This window comes from Gracilinanus agilis, chromosome 1 (genome assembly GCF_016433145.1).
Source record: "Gracilinanus agilis isolate LMUSP501 chromosome 1, AgileGrace, whole genome shotgun sequence".
Classification (NCBI taxonomy): Eukaryota; Metazoa; Chordata; class Mammalia; order Didelphimorphia; family Didelphidae; genus Gracilinanus; species Gracilinanus agilis.
In genome coordinates, this window is record NC_058130.1 from 47,498,819 (window position 1) to 47,518,056 (window position 19,238).

Genomic DNA, 19,238 nt, shown 5'->3' on the forward strand with positions numbered 1-19,238 from the left:
ATCCGTTCCCAGAGGCAGCAAATCGGGATAGTCTTCGAGGGGCTGGGGTTGGGGGTGGTCCCCAAGGGGATTAGGGGTGCATCTTCTCGGACCCGAAGGCTACTAGCCCAGCCAGCCAGTGGCAGCCCCGAAAAACTGTCCTGCTTCTCAGCGGCGACACAAAACTACCACGTCCCTTTGGCTCCAATCACCCAGAAAGCTCCAACTGCTCTCGCTCCCCTAGCACCCCCAGCTCCCCAGCTTCCCCAAAGCCAGGGAGACGATTTGGAACCTCAGCCCGGGAAGCCCAGGGCATTCTGGGAATTGTAGTCCAAGCCTACCGCCGGAGGCGCCTACGAGACCCTTGACTTGGACTACATTGCCCAGGGAGCCGCGAGGGGTATATAAGCCGCGCCGGAGCTGCGCTCAAGTGCAGTAACCATGTGGATGTGCTGCTGAACCGTTTCCTGAAACTCTTTGGGGTGGGAGGAGGAGGAGGAGGAGGTGGAGGTGGCGGAGGAGAAGAAGAAGAAGGAGGGGGAGGAGGAGAAGGGAGGTGGAGGGAACGAGAGAAAGGCGAGGCAAGGCGAGGCACCCGACGGGACGAGACGAAACGAGACGCCGGAGTGGTGCGTGTCAGCGTCCATCCTAACGGGACGGAGCTCCGGCTTCGGGGACATGGAATTACAAAGTAGCTGCTAACGCTCTCCTGGCCAGGCTCCCCAAGCAAGCAGGCACAGCTCCTGGGGGCGACAAGGTAGGGTCCCGGGCCCGAGGAGAGTGGCATGCATGCGGGGAAGTGACCGAGAGACGGAGCAGAACTTTTCTGCTCCGCCCTCCCTGGGCGCTCGGGGTTCGGCTGGGATCCGGGCTGCCCGCACACAGCTGACATGTCCTTGTCAATGATCTATTTTCCCTCCTTTTGCATATAGGTCCCCCCTTCCACTAGCTAGAGCCCCTGGCTTGCAAATAGCGGATCTGATCCCGCTCCCGTCCCCTCCCCCAAGTTAGGAGCTAGGGACCAGCAGCAGGAAATAGGACCGGGGGTGGGCAACGTAAGGGGGGGTGGACGACAGTGCGCGAGTATATCTCCTCGAGGAAACAATCTTGCAAAAAATGTAGCCCTCCTGCTGCACGGTTTGGTAATGCATGCGAGTGTTCGAGCCCAGGTCTGCGTTGTGCCTGGGATGGGAGGGTGGGAAAGGTGAAAGGGGAGAAAACGAGGGACAGAGTGGGTGAGGTTTGGGAGCAAAAACACCCGTTTGTGTGTTTAGTGGGATGTGAGGATAACCAGCATCGAAAGAAGGATGCCGTCCTCCTCGCCTAGCAAACAAGTGCTTGGGGATCTGACCACACTTTCACGCTGTACTGTTTGAGTATTGCAGAAATGCGAGACGTGTAGTAGATCCGTCGGCTTTATGGAGTGCGTGCCAGGAATAGAGAATCTAGGTAGTGATCACCTTCAGGTTTTAGATTTGGCTGAAGCCGAATCGTGGAGGGACAGACAGACTAATCAAGTCTGTTACCTGAGCGAAGGCATCTACACTTATTAAACAAGCTTTTCTTGCTATCTTTTGAACAGACCATGAGAACTGCTGTTCTCTGGCCACTATAATGAGTCCTTTTTTTTCTTCTTCTTTTCTTCTTCTTCTTCTTCTCTTTTTTTAAACTCAGGCGCCGACCCAGTGGAGCAGGAACTGAACCACCCCAGTTTGGGTGTGCTATAGATACTGTGGCTTACCTGTGACAGGTGAGTGTGGAATCCGTAATGAGCATTTCTGCCTAACTCCCCCTTCATCCTTAAAAGCTGTCAGGATTAGGATAGAGGAAAAGAAAGAACTGTAAGGCTCAATCTGTAGGATAGATTCTCCCATCTTGCTGATAGTTCTGTGTAGCAAACACCCAGCAGAGGTAACTGAATTGCCTTAGGAAGTCAATCCCCACTCTAGAACCCACAGTCAGAATAGATCTCTAACAAGGCAGAAATGACATTAAATGGAGGAAGGAAGGAGAAAAATCTGACTTGTTATGTATTGTGTGTGTGTGTGATTTCAATTTTGAAAGATATGCTGTATTTCTTTTGCCAGGAATATGTAAGAAAAATTAACTGCTTCAAAAATAACTTTCCAGCAAGTGAATTATGTGCTTTTCAGTGTTGGATCAGATGGGAAGGAAGGAGTGTCTATGTATAAATGAAGTAATTACAGCTGATTTGGTTTATTTATTTATATTGAACAGCTAAGTCAAATCTAGAAATGGAGGAGAAAATATCAGCCCGCAGCACTTGGTCTGAAGCCAAGCACATGTCAAAGGATTCAATAAGTTAATGTTGTTGGAGTGCCTTCTGTGGGATGTGAATTGGGGCCAGGATTCTGCTATAAACACAGACCGGCCAGCTTTTCCAGATTGATTTGACAATGCTAGTGGAGGGAGGCTTGTGTTGTGTACATACGTCCATGCAACTGTAGACTTGCCCATTTGAAGTTTTCTTCATAAATGGTCAAAAAACAGGGCCACGGGGGGTAGATGGTTCTTGGTAACATGTAGCAGTCTAAATATTTAGCTGTTCCCTGGACTACAGCCTTTGGGCTTTTTCTAATTTGAAAAGGGAAAAAAAATTAGACACTTCATTAAGAGGTGTAGTGCTTTTGTTTCCTGTTGATAAAATTCTCAGGAGTGTTAATGTAGTGGGAAGCATTTGTACTCTATTCATCTGTATTTGTGGAGAGCCTAAGCCCATTAATTCATGTGGTGCTAATGAGATTAAACTGGGGGTTCCATCCCCTTCCTGACCAGTTAGTTCTGTACTGAGCAGAACAAGTTTCATAGCCACAGACTGGCCTTCCCTCTTCTCAGTTGCCTGCTTTTAGGTCAGATAGGGAGAGAACATGCCAGAAAATGATCCCCATTACATCCTTCTCTCCTTTATTAGTAGACTTGTTTAGAAAAGCTATGTGTCTTTGGAATCATCAGGGGCTAGAATTTTCTGTGATGATGTCTTGCTTTCTGAAATCAAAGTAAGTTTCTTGGGGGCAGTGAAGAAGAATGCTGGATAGAGAGATACAGGACCCAGGTTCAAATTGTGGTCCTGCCCCTTTCTTCCTTTGTAGGCAAGTTACATGGGCTCTCTGGACCTCGAAATCATTCATTTGGAAATAAGGGGTGATGGCCTCCACAGCTCCTTCCTCTTCTAAGCCTGTGTGATCCTATGATACTGCATAGATTGGGTGTAATGTTATCACAAAACCTTGGAAAATTTTAAAGGTTTGTTATCCGGGGGCTCACTTGATCTGCCCAGACTGTCACCTTATACAAGGAGAGATGCTTGACTGGGGAGGAAAGTATTAATGTTATTAGGAAGTAAAGTGGGTCATTATGCCACAAAGTTATGGGTTTATAAGTCTGAGAATATAATAACTGATTTCAGTTTAATTCTTTGAACCACTTTTGAAGTGAGATTCTATATTCTGCTGATTGTCTGCAGGCAAACTAAATGATCATTATGATAGCATCCTGTAGTTCTTTAAAGTTTGCAGAATGCTTTATGGGAGACTAAAACACATTATCATTTATTCGTTCATTTTGCAAATCCTGGGAGTCCCAGTTCCAACTCACCTTAGGACCTTAAACAAATCAGTGTTCCTTGAGGAAGTTCAAATTCTTTATCATTGAAGTAAAGGATTTGGGCTGGGTGATCTCTCAGCTTTTTTCCAATGTAAACAGTCTCTTACTGTGATTTATGGAACCCAGTTATGTGCAAGGCATTGCATTAGGCCCTGGGGAAGATACCAGAATGAATAAGGTATGGCCTGAGTCCTCAAGGGACTTCTTTAGCACAATATAAATTTAAAAAATAGCAGGCATGTCTCAAATGGAAAAACTTGATAAAATTAAATCAGAGCTTAACTTAAGCTGCAAATGTGAACGTTATTGCCTTTTCACATAACCTTCAAACTCACTTTGTTGCCCATTGTACATTTTTTTTCCCCATCTTGGAAGTACAGGCTGCCCTTCGGTTGATCCAATGTGGAGCAGAAAAGCCTCTCAAGGTTTTCTTCCCTTTATCAGCTATGGAAGGGTCTTCATGTTCCAAATGGTATATCCCTCATGAGTTTTCTTTAAAAGTCTCTTTTAGGCAACCTTGATATAAACCTACCGTCCTTTAGCACTGAGCCGAATGTTGACCTTTTGGATCTCATACAAAATGTTTTAAAGTGACAAGATATCATCCACATTGGTATTCTGCTTCATTTATTTATTTATTTAAAAGAAATTTTTTTTTTTTTGTATCCTGTTTTAAGAGAATAGACCTCTTTGTTCTTCTGGAACCTAAACAGAGGCATAATGATTGCTTAGTAGAATAAAAAATATGAAAAACTGTAGGATAGATTTGGGAATTGTTGCCTTATTTTTAAAGGGGGGAGAGAGCAAGGCTAAAGAAAAAAGTCAGTAAACAAATGATCCACTTTCAGAGAATTGTAAGGAAGTATTATCAGATGGCTTTTTAGACTCCATGGGAAATCTGGATGTGATTTTTTAAAAAATGGGCTGCTTATGAAGAAACCAGAGTACAAGCAGCGGAAAAATCAAATTTAAATTTGGCTTAAGTTCGTTTTCTAGGTCATACTGCCCTGGGACAGACTTGGTTTAAGTAGGGTCTACACAAGGCAAATGTTTTGCCTTATTTGTTATTAGTTTGATCTTGTAAAACACACATACACACTCACACACACACAAATACCTACATTGTATTCATAAACCATCTCTATTAGGGGAAGCCTTGCCAGTGCATAAAATTAGTTAATTACTTGTTTTCTGGTTGCTGACATGCTCTCCTAAAGAGCAGAGATCAGAGTCAGAGTAGATTGTCTTGACCATTATTATAGAATTGATATAAGCATTGGTGTTGCTACTGAAAAGTGGACAGTGTCTTAGAGGTTAGTGTTTGAGAACTAACAAAGGGAAATGAATGTGGCGTTTCCTGGAGGAGTCTTCAGCCCTTAGCAGCAGCAGAACATAAGCTCCTTGAGGGCAGGAACTGTATGAGTTTTTTCTGTGCTTGTCTCCTTTTGGAACCCAGTTTGATTTTATTAGTGTATGAAGTTTTCTGTGATACAGGCAGGCACCTCCTCCTGTAGCTTTAGATATTTTATTTTGCTTATTTTTTTTTAAAAAAGCCCTTACCTTACATCTTAGAATCAAGACAGTGTATTGGTTCCAAGGCAGAAGAGCAGTAAAGGCTAGGCCCTTGCCCAGGGTCACACAGCAGGGAAATGTTTACAGTCAGATTCGAACCCAGGACTTCTCATCTCTAGACCTGGCTTTCACTAAGCCACTGAGCCACTTTGCTGCCCCCAGCTTTAGACACTTTAGATAGAGAGTTATGTGGAGGTTCTCAAAGCAAGTGTCTTGCTTGTGGCCACACAAATATGGATTTGTATCCAGTTTTAACTGAATTCAAGACTCAACCTCTATCCGCTCTGGCATTCTGCCTCTTGTTTTGGACATGGTTTCCTCTAGACTGCCAAAGGGGTCTGAGGTACCAAAAGAGTTAGGAAGGAACCCTTAGTTTAAGGGAAAACTGAGTGCCAGAGCCAAGCTCCTACATATATTATTTGCGCCTTCCCAAAGGAAGCCAACACATAGCCCACATCAGTTTGGTTAAAGGGGAAGCCTTGAGAAATGGGGTTTAAGCTTAAGACATGCTCACTGACTCTTGGAATTGAGCTATTGTCTTTTAATTGACAACTTTTAAGTTCCTGCGCACTTTCCCCTTGGGACTGACGGAGTTGCTGCACTCTGTGGCCATTTCAGATATCTGAGTTCTGTTTTATTTCCAAAGAGACCCAGATTTCACCAAGTCTGATTCCAGTTGGGGGCACGTAATTAGTGGATCCCATCTCTAAGTTTTTCATTTGTCTTCTTCACATTAGGCTGTCAGCTGGCCCTTCTTAAACATACCAGTCTGCCTGCCTCTCTGCTCCGCTTCTCCATGTTTCTAATTTCTTGATGGCTGGGAAAAGAGGTAACTCAGCCTGTGAAGAGTATGTTCCTTTAGCCTCTGTGAACTCTTTTTAAGCATCTGCCATTGTGATGGTTGGTTGCACCATTGTGGGTGCTGGGGGGACAAAGATCTAATAAGAGATAAGACCTGTCCTCAAGGAGCTTAAACTATGGGTTCTTTCCTAACTCTTTTGGTGCCATGGATCCCTTTGGCAGTCTAGGGGAAACCATGTCCAAAACAAGAGGCAGAATGTCAGAGCAGATAGAGGTTCAGTCTTGAATTCAGTTAAAACTGGATACAAATCCTGACACATATTTGTGAAACATTACACAGATCGGTACACAGTCAATTATAAATGGGAACGCAAATAATAAAACAAGAATAAATACTAATTGATTATTTTAGTATTCAGTTGTGTCTTACTTGGCATGACTCCATTTGAAGTTTTCTTGGTGGAGATATTGGAGTAGTTAGTCATTTCCTTCTCCAGCTTATATTACAGATAAGGAAACTAAGGCAAACAGGGTTAGGTGACTTGCCTAGGGTCACACAGCTAGTAAATGACTTTACGAAATAGTTTAAAAAGTTTTTTTATTCAAAAGTATTTTATTTTCCCAAGTATATGTACACTTTTCAGTATACATTTTCTGAAATTATAAGATCCAAATCGTTTCCCTCCCTCCCTTCTCTCCTCTCAAAGATGGTAAGCAATTTGATATAGATTATACACTTATCATGCAAATCATTACATAGTACTTTAAACTTTTGAAGAGCTCTCTATTTTCTCTCTCTCTCTTTATATATATATATATGCATATATATATATATGAAAAAATATATATCCATATATCCATATTTATATGAAATCTCATTTGAGCCTCACACTTACCCTGTAGGATAGATTCTGTGGGTGTTATTTCCCTCCTTTGCAAATGAGGAAGCTGGGAGGCAGCTAGGTAGGTGGTGGCTCAGTGGATGGAGAGCCAGACTTGGAATTGAGAAGACCTGGGTTTAAATCAGGCCTCAGGCACTGACTAGCTGTGTGATCCTGGGCAGGTCACTTAACCCCAATTGCCTAGCCCTTGCCCTTCTGTCTTAGAATTGTTGCTAAGACAGAAAGTGAAATTTTTTTTTAAAAACAGCAACAGCAAATGAAGAAGCTGAAGTTTAGAGAGTTTGGGCTCTTGGGTCCTGTGTTTAGTGAGGGTCAAAGTTGGCATTTGAACCCAGGTCTTTCTAAATCCAAGATCAATACTCTATCCATTAAGCCGCACTACCTTTGCAAGATTAATTTTATAATAGGATGATTGATTTAGAGCCAGAAATTATCTTAAAGGCAAACTAGTTGATTATTTTCATTTTCAGGTGAGGAAAGTTAAGGGATAACTGTCCAAGATCTTACAGATAGTAAATGGTAAGGAAGGAGATAGGAAGCCAGTTCCTCTGACTCCAAACCCAGTGTTTTTTTGACTGGATCCCTGTTTCCCAAATTTACATAAAGTAATTTCAAGAGAAAAGGAGTGTGAACAATTCAGGAGATCAGGAAAGGCCAATTTATTTGTGAATGAGGTAGCCACTGAACTGTGCCTTAAAGGCAGCTAAAGAGTCTAAGAGATGGATAAGAAATAAGATGCAAGGGAGAGGGTGGTCCATTCTGAATAAAATCAACAAGTTTGGACTTCAAGTGCCACTTTTGTTCTTATTTAGAACCATTTGTTTGCTTCCATCCAGGTGCTTCTCTTTGGCCCAGTTGTTGATAATCCCAAGAAGGGACCTTTACACCCTCCTGGTGGGGCTCCTGGAGCTATATTATATAATTGAGTGACATTCACCAGGCAGACAGACAAAACCCAAAGCAGGGCTTGCCCTTAATGAGCTTAGAGTCTACTCCTATTGGAAACTATCTTTCCCACCCTCTGTGGCTCACCAAATTGCCCAGGACTTCTGTTAGGAATAGATAATCAGTCTGGAGAAGAGAGAGATTTAGTCTCAGGTTTGGATAAGTCAGGGCTACGTCCTCCTTTATTTTCTCACAGTTGAAAAATCACCATCAGGGCCTACCTAGACAGAACATTCTGGCCACGTGATTTTTCTAGTGTACGTGTGTATGTACATTTCTGTATGTGTGTGTGCACATATGTGTTTGTACTTGACACATCATGGCAATCACCTTCCGAAGCTGGTGAGTTTCTAAATAGATGGTGGCCAGAAAGTGAATTGCGTTTGAATGACTAGTCACAGCTCAGTTTGGCTAGGGGAGGGGGGTTTTCTAGAGGACTTTACAGTTTGAGAAGGTTGTTTGGTGTTACTAAGAACATTAAAGAGCTGTGGGACTGACATTTAAATAACAAATTTGAGCTTTACTCTCTGGTAATTGCCCTATTTTACAGAAGTGGGAGAAGAGAACTCTTGAGGTCTGAGCATCAACTCCTCTCTGGGTGGGCAAAACAGGTAACATCTGTGTGCTCATTTCCTCTTCTGCTGAATGGATATAAAAATATCTGCTGCTTACACAGTTTAATCATCTGGTAAAGGTCTTGTCCCTTGGTGGAGAGGATGGAGAGATGGCACTGAAATCAGGAAAACCTGAGTTCTGTCCTGCCTGGGACCATGGAGGGACATCTACTTAACCTCTTGGTCTTCCCAGATACCCTTTAACTCTGTTAGTAGATGGAATGTGTTTCCAGATATATTAAAATATCTACTGTGTGCCAGATACTATGTTAAGTGCTGAGCATACAAAGACAAAAGACCCCCCTCCTCAAGGAGTTTATATTTTGTTAGGCTATTGCACACTGATGAAATTAAATATCCAGATTAAAAAAAAAGTCAACTTTATTCAGCCTTAATAAATATTTCTGTCCCCTTCAGTTACTTAGCCCTTGATTTGATTGACCATTTCTCTCCCTTCTTATTATTTTTCATAGTCACACTACACTGTGGACCTTACTTTGTCCTGGCTCCAAAAGAATCCTGGACTGGGAATCAGGAGACCTTGATACTGTTTTTGGTTCTGCTGTTGCTAGTAGCTGTATGATGTAGGGATAGTCCTTTAACCTCTGTGGGCCCCACTTTCCAAATTTTTGAAATGAGATGGAGTAGATGATCCCAAAGGTTATTTCTTTGATTTAGCAAGGGTGAACCAAATCTAATTAAGTTGAGGTGAGGTCTGTTGTATTGGCAGTCAGGGTTAGAGAGGTCTACAAGGGGCACAAATATTTTCCTTATATACAGTATTCCATCTCGGAGATGTCAGTGTATTTTGAGTCATCTGTACAGCATTTGATTTTTTTAGAGGATCCATTATAACAATCATCAGATGATTGATTTAGAACTAACTGAAAGGCAACTTGGAGATTATCCAACTCCATACTTTTATGGATGATGAAACTAAGTCCCAGAGATTTTGAGGACTTTTCTTGCCCATGGTTACATAGCTAGTGAATTTGAAACATGGTCCTCTGACACAGATTCCAGCATTCTTTCCACTGTACCATGCAAAATTGCATTATAAAAGTGAGAGAGCTTTTTGAAGGATGTATAATTGCTACATGAAGGAATTAGAGAATCACTCTGTAGTTATGTGGTTTTAAGGCCATTCTATTTCTGACTGTCTTGGATCATCTAGGAAGACTGTGTAAAGATCAGGATTCAAGCTTTGATGATTTACTTTTGGACCAGTTGAAAACGAAAGCAGACTTTTTTTTTTTTTTTTTTTTTTGCTTTGAGAAAATTATTATTGAGAATTGAATAAAGTTTCCTGTGGTGGACACAATCTGGATTTCCAAGGATGGTCTGATGATTGAAGATCAGATTAGCTACAAGCAATAGTGAAAGGGATTGGGGCCCCCCAATGCCTTGTTGGTAATAACCTATTTCGCAACTCAAGATTCTATCTTCAATTGTCTTTGCTTAAAGGAAGTTCTGAAACATAACCCAGAGTTGTCGTGTAATGAAATGAGACTCAACTGGTTGAATAAAGATAATTAAAAAAACTGGAAATATCTAAATAAAGATGTTTTCCCTATTTCATTTGTAGTTACATTAGCATACACTTTTCTGAGATAAGATAATAGAATAATGCCCCTGTGTCTTCTTGAGAGGGTCTTTTTTGTGATTATTTATAGCTTGACATAATGATGATGATTATTAACAATAGTACCAAATGACATTTATGTAAGGTTTCCAAAGTAGTCAACATCTACTCTCCTATTTATTCCTTGCAACTGCCATGTGAACTAAATATTGAAGGTATTGTGATTCCCATTTTAGAATTGAGGAAACTGAGGCTTAGCAAGAAAATGCAGTCCACTTTGGGCCATACAACCAGTAAGTGTGAGAGACAGGCTTTGAAAAATCAAGGATTTCCTAACTCCAAGTCTGGCACATTATTCCTGATGCCACATTGCTTCTCACAGACAGTATTGCTTGACCTTCATTTTTTTACCGATGCGTGATTTTCCTCAAATATACTCTTGTCTCTAAACATTAAAATTTATGTTCTATTGTCCTGTTTACCCTCAAATGAAAGATTCTTAAGCCATGAGGTTCCTGTAGGTATTGTGATGAGCGCAGCCTCTTACTTGAAAGGGCAGCTAGGTAGTGCAGTGGATAGAGTGCTGGAATTGAAGTCAGGAAGACAACTTCATGAGTTCAAATCTGGCCTTGGATGCTTCCTGGCTGTGTGACCCTGGGCAAGTCACTTAACCCTATTTGCCTCAGTTCCTCCTCTTTAAAGTGAGCAGGAGGAGATGATAAACCAGTCCAGTATTTCTGCCAGGAAATGGGGTCCCAGAGAGGCAGACACCACTGAAAAATGATTTGACAACCTTCTATTATAATCCTTAGTGTCCTTCAAGGCTAACTCTGCCATCAAGTGTTTCCTAATCCCTTCTGTTGTTAGGATACTTACCTTCCTGAGTTTACAATGTAGAACCTTGGTTTGTTTTTTTGTTTGTTTGTTTGTTTGTTTTTTTGCCAGTGTTATATTCCCTCCTTGAGTGTACCTTAGGATAAGGGCTATTATTTCCTTTTGATTTTTTTATATAGGCACATAGTGTAAATGCCTGGTCTGTAATGGGGACCTCATGCGTGTTTATTAAGTTGAGTTACCTGGATTTCTGAGAGATCTGCTGCTGGCTGTTGGCTGCCGGCTGCCTTGTGGCTTTCTGGCCTTCCAGATGTTCTTTAGGACTCTCGCCTGAAGCTTGATTTGGAAGGTGGCTCCTGGATGATTGTCTTCCCCTTAAAATTACATTTTCAGAGCAAATAGAAAGAGAGCCAGGCTTAGCTGAACTTGGCAGCCCTGTGTCGTTAAATGCTGGAAAGTAAAAGCCAAGAGGAAATGGAGTTACAGGTTGGCTGGTTCAGTGGTGAGCGGTTGGTTGTGTTTTTCTAACTAGGAATTAGATGGGAGTATTTATTTTCTACTCACGTTGGGAGAGCTTTTCTGCGAAGTTGGACTTCGATGTAGTGAATATAGGGGATTCACAGATTCACAGAGGTGTAATGGGCCTGAGTCTAGCCCTCTGGTTTTATCGTTATTCTTCTGGGGCCCAGAAAGGAGAGAAACCTTCCCTAAGATTAGATAGTGAGCTAGTGGTAGAGCCAGGCCTGGAACCCAGACTTCTGGCTATAATCTAGAGCTCTACTTCAAAAATCAAAGGACATGGTTCAAATTCTACCTCCGATGCTTACTTATTACCTTTGTGACTTTGAATAGGCCACGGAACCTTATTGAGCCTCATTTATTTCATCTGTAAAATGGGGGTGGGGGGGTAAGACTAGTTACTGTGAAAGCCTTTTTAGTTAAGATCTGTGATCCTATAAACTTTTCTTCATTTATTGTTTGGTTTCTTCTTCTTTTTCCCTTTTTCCTTTCTCTTTTAGAAATGATTGAGGAAGAAGACTCATTATAATGTCAGATTGTACTGAGAAGTTCAGGCGAAAGAAACTCATATTTTAATCTAATTCTTTATCCAAATTGTATGATCTTTGGGCATTCTTTGGCAAGAGATTGAGGTGTTAGTAAATATGGCAAGGACTCTCACCCCTCCTGGAGCTATTATTATATATCCAGAAAATGGATCCAGAGCCTTATAGATTATCAAGAGAAGATAGGTAGGGTTTTCTTTTTTTCTTTAATGCCATAACAACAATTTTTTGGTATCCTTTATACCCATGATTCTGAACTGGTACTCCATGAACTCCATAGTTTTAAGACTAAATATTTTAATAACTACATTTCGGTAGGATTGGTTAACTTTGTAATGCCATATATTTTATTTTGTGCATCTGAAATCATTTTTGCTTCTGAGGAGCCTAAGACCCACACATAGAAAAGACTAAGGAGGGATGACTAGGTAGTACTGTGGTTAGAGAGCCAGACCTGGAGTTGAGAGGACCTGCATTTAAATCTGGCTTCAGACACTTCCTAGCTGTGTGACCTGTCATTTAACCCTGATTGCCATTTTTCAGGCTTAAAATTGATACTAAGACAGAAGGTAAGGGTTAAAGGAAAAATAAGACCAAGAACTTCATTTTTATACAACTGTGAATATTGTACAGCAATCTGATATGTAGGAGGAATTTATAATTTATAATACTTTATTATATTTTCATTCTTATAATATAATTTATTTAATTTATAATTCATCTATCTATTTATTTGTTTGTTTGCTTATTTGTTTATTTATGTTTATAATTTACAATAATATAAAATAAGCATTTCTTTATCCCTGCTCTGTATCAGTGTGAGCTACAACAGGGCAGTGGCTAGTGAGCCAGCATTCTTATTAGAAAGAAGCCTGGGGGTTTTCCTGGCTCTGACAATGTCTGATTGGGTGACCCTGGGCAAGGCCTTTTCCCTCTAAGGGTTCTAGGTGACTTTTCTAGACTAGGACTTGCAGAACAATTGTTTATTAACATTGGTAGAGTAGTTTTCTCATCAGGAGGTCTATATACCAATGAAACTGCAGATCTGTACCAAAAAAGGGGAAAAAAAATCTCAGCCCCTATCCTAGGATGGGAATATCATGGCAAAAAGTGACCTAGTCCCTACCTTCAACATCATTACATCCTGCTTGAATAGAGGAGTGTTTGGAGATGTGGGTAATTCATTTTGCTGGGGTTACTCATCTGTTGGTTGGAAATCTAGTTCGCTAAAGTTAGGGCACATGAGTGTGTGGTTTAGAAATTTGTACAAGATACTTTTCAACTTCTGTCTAAAAGAAAGTCATAGTGTAAACCCCCTTAAATCTAGAAATGAAACGTCTCTTAAAATGTGAAAAACCAGAAACATGATGATGGAGAATGGGGGCTTCTTGGGGGCTGACACTAGTTCCTTTTTTGGGTTTCTGTCCTCAGTGCTTGCTAAATAGTTAATAAATTGATTTTATGTACCTGGTGCTATTTTCCTTGTGAGAGTAAAGGATTGAGATAGGATTGACAGGGACCTTACAGGGTTGCCTAATCTAATTTCCTTGTTTTCTAGATTTATTTTAGCATTCTGAGGAACAAATTTTTTTTTAATTTTTAAACCCTTAACTTCTGTGTATTAGTTCCTTGGTGGAAGAGTGGTAAGGGTAGGCAATGGGGGTCAAGTGACTTGCCCAGGGTCACACAGCTGGGAAGTGTCTGAGGCCGGATTTGAACCTAGGACCTCCTGTCTCTAGGCCTGGCTCTCAATCCACTGAGCTACCCAGCTGCCCCCGAGGAACAAAATTTTACTGAAACACATCATCTTTTGTTCCTGCATCCCCAAGTCACTTCGGGGGCAGGACCTAAAAATTATATGATTTTCCCAAAGTTCCTATGAGTTTCTGAGAACATCAATGGAAAGAGAAACTCTTCCCTTTAATGAATGCTATTAGCATTTCCATGTGAGTTTACAGTGTTGGGGACAGGTGCCTAACCCTATTCACCATTTTTTTCCCCGTAGATTCATTTTTTATTCTACCACAGACTTAGGTTGGAATTAAAATTCCATGCCTGTTATTAGTTGATTAGTCCTGGTAATGGAATCCTTGTCAAAGAAAGTTAAGTAGAACTCAGATCCTTGACCTTAACTTGTTTCACTACTTGAGCAAGAATAATAATATAATAAGAAGAACAAGAAGTTGCGTTGGGAAAGGGCCTCCTGACTTCTTTGAATCATGCCCAGAAAATCTCCAGTTATAAGTTAATTGAGCAGTCACACTCTGTGAGAATAGGGTGATTAGAAATAGGTGGTAGACTGAGGAGGGACTCTTTAGGCCTTGACAGCTGTGATTAATCTTGCCTAATTTTAAGGTATTTATGGTGGACTGTCCGGCTTCAACAGCCAGGGGTTTCCCTATTTAATAAACAAGTGAGGTTTGCTTTTCTGTATGCATTTGTAAAAATTTAGGGTTCTGGGGATTCAAGGTCACTTGATGAGTATCATGAGTCACATCGCCATCCTCATGGGAGCAGAAGAATGTAGTGGAGGGGATAGTGTAAAAGTAAAAGGTTGGAGGTCCCAGTCCTGAGGCTGTCCCTTACTTCTTGTGGGACTTAGAGTAACTCACATAAATCTCTTTGGCATTTAGTTTCATTTTCTGTAAATTGAGGAGGTTGGACGAGGTCAGGGTTTTTTGTTTTAAATCAAGGAATGTGTTGTTTAGATGCACTAAATAAAATATGTAGGATTGTAAAGGAAACCAATTACATTGAAATACAGTCATTGAAATATCTTAAAAAAACCATTTCTTAGACTTCAGGTTAGGAGCCCTTAGTTCCAACTGAACCTTTGTATTTACTTTGTATATATTTTGTACCTCTTTGTGTACATGTCCTCCTCCTTTAGGTCAGGGATTGTTATTTTTTTTCTTTCTTTGTTTCCCTAGCAGACCTGAGATATTGTGCTTTGAAACCAGGAAGACATGATTTCTAAGTCCTACCTTTGACCCATACTGGCTTTGTAAATGTGGGCAAGTCACTTCACTGGGCAACTCTCTGAGGCTCTAAATTGTAAAGAAGGAACTGACCTATCTTGGTAGATGGAGGTTCCTTACCAGAGAATTCCCTGTACCATTGAAATTACAGGTCTAGATGCTATCTCTACCTCTGGGACAATAGTTGGGGAACAATTGTCTGGGACAATGACTGGAGCCCCTAGAAATAGTTCTTAACTTGATTGGAATCAGTTTCCAAAGCCTTATGCAATCTTGGGGTAACCTTGGGGTTAATTTTTAAATGTTCTAATTTAGCTTTAGTTTCAGGGGTTACTAACTTCTTCAATCTGATTTTGTGTAGGTGGAAGAGGAGATCTTAGAAAACTAATTTAACACAATGAGTGCAATATGTGTCTGGGAAATAAAGATGGGGAAAATTACAATAAGTGGATTCTTTGCTGTTGTCAAAGCTTTTTGCAAAAATGCTTTCGTTCTATACAATGAAATGAACAATTTCTTTCAGTGTGACTGTAATCTCCAGCCCAGTTTAACACTGACACAGAAGAAATTCAGAAGATCATTGTCATTTCTCTGAAAGTTTCTGGAAGAGATATGACCTCCTCCTCCATCGCACCAGTAGAGAAGAACCTTGTGAACTCAAATTCTTTAGGGGAAGGCAACTCAGGAAAGAGATGGGAAACTTCAAAGAGTTAAATTTTGAAGAAACAAAAGGAAACCATTTCCATGTGAAGGAGAAGGAAGAAATTGGTGTGTGTGGCCTAACAGAGGACTCTGAAAACTTAGATTTTACAAAGAGAGGTACAGGATGATAGAAACAAGGGCAAGTCATTGAGGAGGAATACAAAATGTGTATGTTTCATGTTGTTGAAAGAATGTCAAGTGCCTAAGCTTGGAACGAGAGCTAAGGATAACCAAAAAAAAATTTAAATTGTTTTCATCTGCATTGGGGGAGAAGAGAGGATTAAGAAAGATAGTACTGCTACTCTGAAAGTGATGTGCTTGTGATAACTGCCAAAGGGACAAGACAGCTGCTGCTTTCCCATTTTGTCTGTTTTCTCTACCAAGGAGAATAGCTTTTGGATTAAAAAGAGATAAAATAATATTGACTAAAAGTGAATTGCTACTTAAGAAAATTAAGGTGATAGTAATAATATTGGCTAGCATTTAAATAGGATTTTAAAGTTTGCAAAGTGTTTTTCATGTTATTTTGTTTGGTAAGAGGTCAGCTAATAGCCCTTGGAGAATTTCAGATTATTGGTCTAGATGACCTACATATATTTTTTTGTAAAAGATTTTATTTTGACCAACTTCAGGTAATAACAATTTTTCACATAAGTTTTCTGAAGTTACATGATCCAAATTGCCTCCCTCCCTCCTTTCTCCCCCCCCTTTCTGGAGCTGGCGAGCAATTCAATCTGAGTTATACATGTATTATCATGCAAAACAAATTTCTATATTCATTTTTTAAGAGAATACTCACATAAAACCTAAACCCCAAAATAAAAACACAAATAAAGTAAAGTGAAAGGTAGTATGCTTTGATCTGCTTTCCAATTCCAACAGTTCTTTCTCTGGAGGTAGATAGCATTATCATTAGGCCCTCAGAATTGTTTATTGTATTGCTGAGAGTAGCTAAATCTTTCACAGTTTCCATAATATTGCTGTTACTATGTACAGTGTTTTTCTGGTTCTGTTTATTTCACTTTGCATCAGTTCATGTAGGTCTTCCCAGGCCTTTCTGAAATCATCATGTTCAGATGACCTACATTTTTGAGGACTGAAAGAATTGGATAATGGAGTTGCTGAACTCATTGTCAGTCATAATTTAAAGATGGTGGAAAAAAGGGAGAGGCACTAAAGGACTAAAAAGGAGCATGGGTCTTAATTAAAAAGAAAAAAAGAAGAATAAGAAGGGAATAGACGCTACAAACTATAGGCCAGTGAGCTTAATTTAGATTCTTGGAAAAGGCAGTAAACAATAGGTGTTAACATCGAAAACAGGAAATGGTGAACATAGAATCAACCTGGGTTCATCAAGAAAAGGTTGGGCTAGACTCATCTTACTTCCCTTTTTGACAAGGTAGTTAAACAGAAGATCAAGGAGAATGCCTTATTTAAATGCTAGATTTGAGCAAATCATTTGATAAAACATCCCATCCTATTTTTATGGAAAGGAGAAAAATGTGGGCTAGATAATTATACAATTAGATAGATTTGGAATCAGAATAGTCATTAATTCTTAGATGTCTGCTTGGCAGATCTCCTCTAGCGGAGTGCCTCAGATATCTGCACTTTGGCCAATGTTGTTTGATATTTTTGTTAATAACTTAGATAAAAGCATAACTGGCATACTTATTAGATTTTTAGGTGATACAAAGCTGCTAGAGATAGATAGCCAGTGCTCTGAATTCACAGTCATGATCCAGAAAGATCTTGGCAGGTCAAAGCATTGGGATAAATATCATTTTATACTTTTGAGGATATAAGTATATGATGTAGGGCAGAGGTGGGAAATGGGACCTCATGTGACAAAACAGCCAGGATTAAAAAGTAACTGGAAAATGTTTAACAAAATTAATGAAAATGCAACACAATATAGATAATGTTAATATGTAGTTTTTATGTACCCAGCAGGGATACATTTCAATTTGAATTTAATGCCACTCACATAGGGTATCTCAGGCATCTTTATGAATAGCCTCACAAACTACCACTCCCCCCACTATTATTGTTTCTTTATTTATTGATTCTTTCTTTCTCCAGGTTCCAAGGCAGTCTAGTAGGTATATTATGGAATAATCTTGTCCATTACTAAAACTATAGAAAATTCCCTCAGCTTCCAATCCAGAGAAAAATCAGCAATCTCCTCTTTTCTAGCTTTCCCCTCTCAAACTCAAACCCTGCATTTATAGGCTTAGTCAAACTCACTATTAATGACTACTAATCAATCAACAAGTATTTATAAAATACCAACTGTATCAGGCAATGTGCTAGATGATAGGATACAAAGTCAAAGAACGTAACAGTCCTTCCTCAAGAAGCTTACATTCTGTCAGGGGAGACACAATGTACATGTCTAAGTATATTCAGAACAAATTTACGATAGGGTGATCAGGCACTCTTGTTTGAGAAAATCAGAAAAGTCTTCATGTGAAAAGTGTGTGGCATAGAAATGGGAGTTAGAGCCATTATGTGAAGAATATAGAGAACTGGCTATACAATTTATTAGCATTAGTGAATACTATGGACACTCAAACATTTATATAAAGATAGAGTAGATTGCAATGGGCTCACAACTAAATTCATGTCACTCAGGTGAAAGAACAGTTGCTGATTGGAATTTTTGTCTATAGTACTTCAGTTGCTGACTACCATGAGACTAGTGTCAACCTCAGTCCATTCCATTTTACTCTCTAGGCCTGGACTCATCCATTTGTGTCTCCAACTTGCCTTTTCTTCCTTTTGTTTGTTGCTCCAAAACGTGGGAAAGATTCTCTTTTTCCAGAGAACAGAGAAATCCCCAAATAAACTGATCTACTCTTAGAGCCTTTCATTGGTGTTGTTCCAGGATTCTCTCTCCTGGCAGTGTCTTCCAAAGCCTCTTTTATCCTTGGAAGGGCCAAAATCTCTGATAATAGAGAGACCACCAAAGTCTCTGTGATCTCTGTTGTTAGCCACACAGTAGTACTTGAATAAAGTACAATTTGATAGTTATAAATGTAAATTATTTTAGTTGGATTCAAAGAAAAAAAGCATTGTCCTACGTATAAAGCAAAAGTCACAGTTGGAACAGCAGCATGTATTAAAAAAAATCGGGAGATAGCAGCTAAAATTGGCTCAGTGGTTTGAGAGCCAGGCCTAGAGATGAGAAGTCTTGGGTTCAAATATGACCCAAGACACTTCCTATCTGTGTGTTCCTGAGTAAGTCACTTAACCCCCATTGCTTAGCCCTTACCACTCTTCTGCCTTGGAACCAATATATAGTATTGATTCTATGATAGAAAGTAAGGGTTTAAAAAAAAAAAAGATCTGGGATTTTTATTGGACTGCAATGAGTAAACAGTGTGATACAGAAACCTAAAAATTAAATTTGATCTTAGGATGCATTAAGAAAAAATAAGGAAATGATATTACTATGGCCTTAAAGACTATATCTGGGTTATTATTTTCATGTATGGGAAACAGACTGATGTCTGTTTGAGAATGTCACAAGGAGGCTGTCAGGAACATGAAGGCACTTCATTCCATGTCAAAGGAGGGAGGATCAATTCAAGGAACTTGGGAATGTATATCCTGGAGAAGAGAAGACACAGGAATGGACG

The 19,238-nt window shown here is 40.0% G+C and overlaps 1 protein-coding gene across 1 annotated transcript in view; it reads left to right on the plus strand.

The window, feature by feature from the left end:
- Positions 1 to 530: 530 nt before the first annotated feature.
- The window catches only part of ITPR1 (inositol 1,4,5-trisphosphate receptor type 1), a 405,812-nt gene continuing 387,104 nt past the window's right edge, over positions 531 to 19,238 (plus strand). The window contains exon 1 of the mRNA XM_044675941.1: positions 531 to 736. The gene's annotated coding sequence lies outside the window, so the exon portion shown is untranslated. The remainder of the gene's footprint in view (positions 737 to 19,238) is intronic.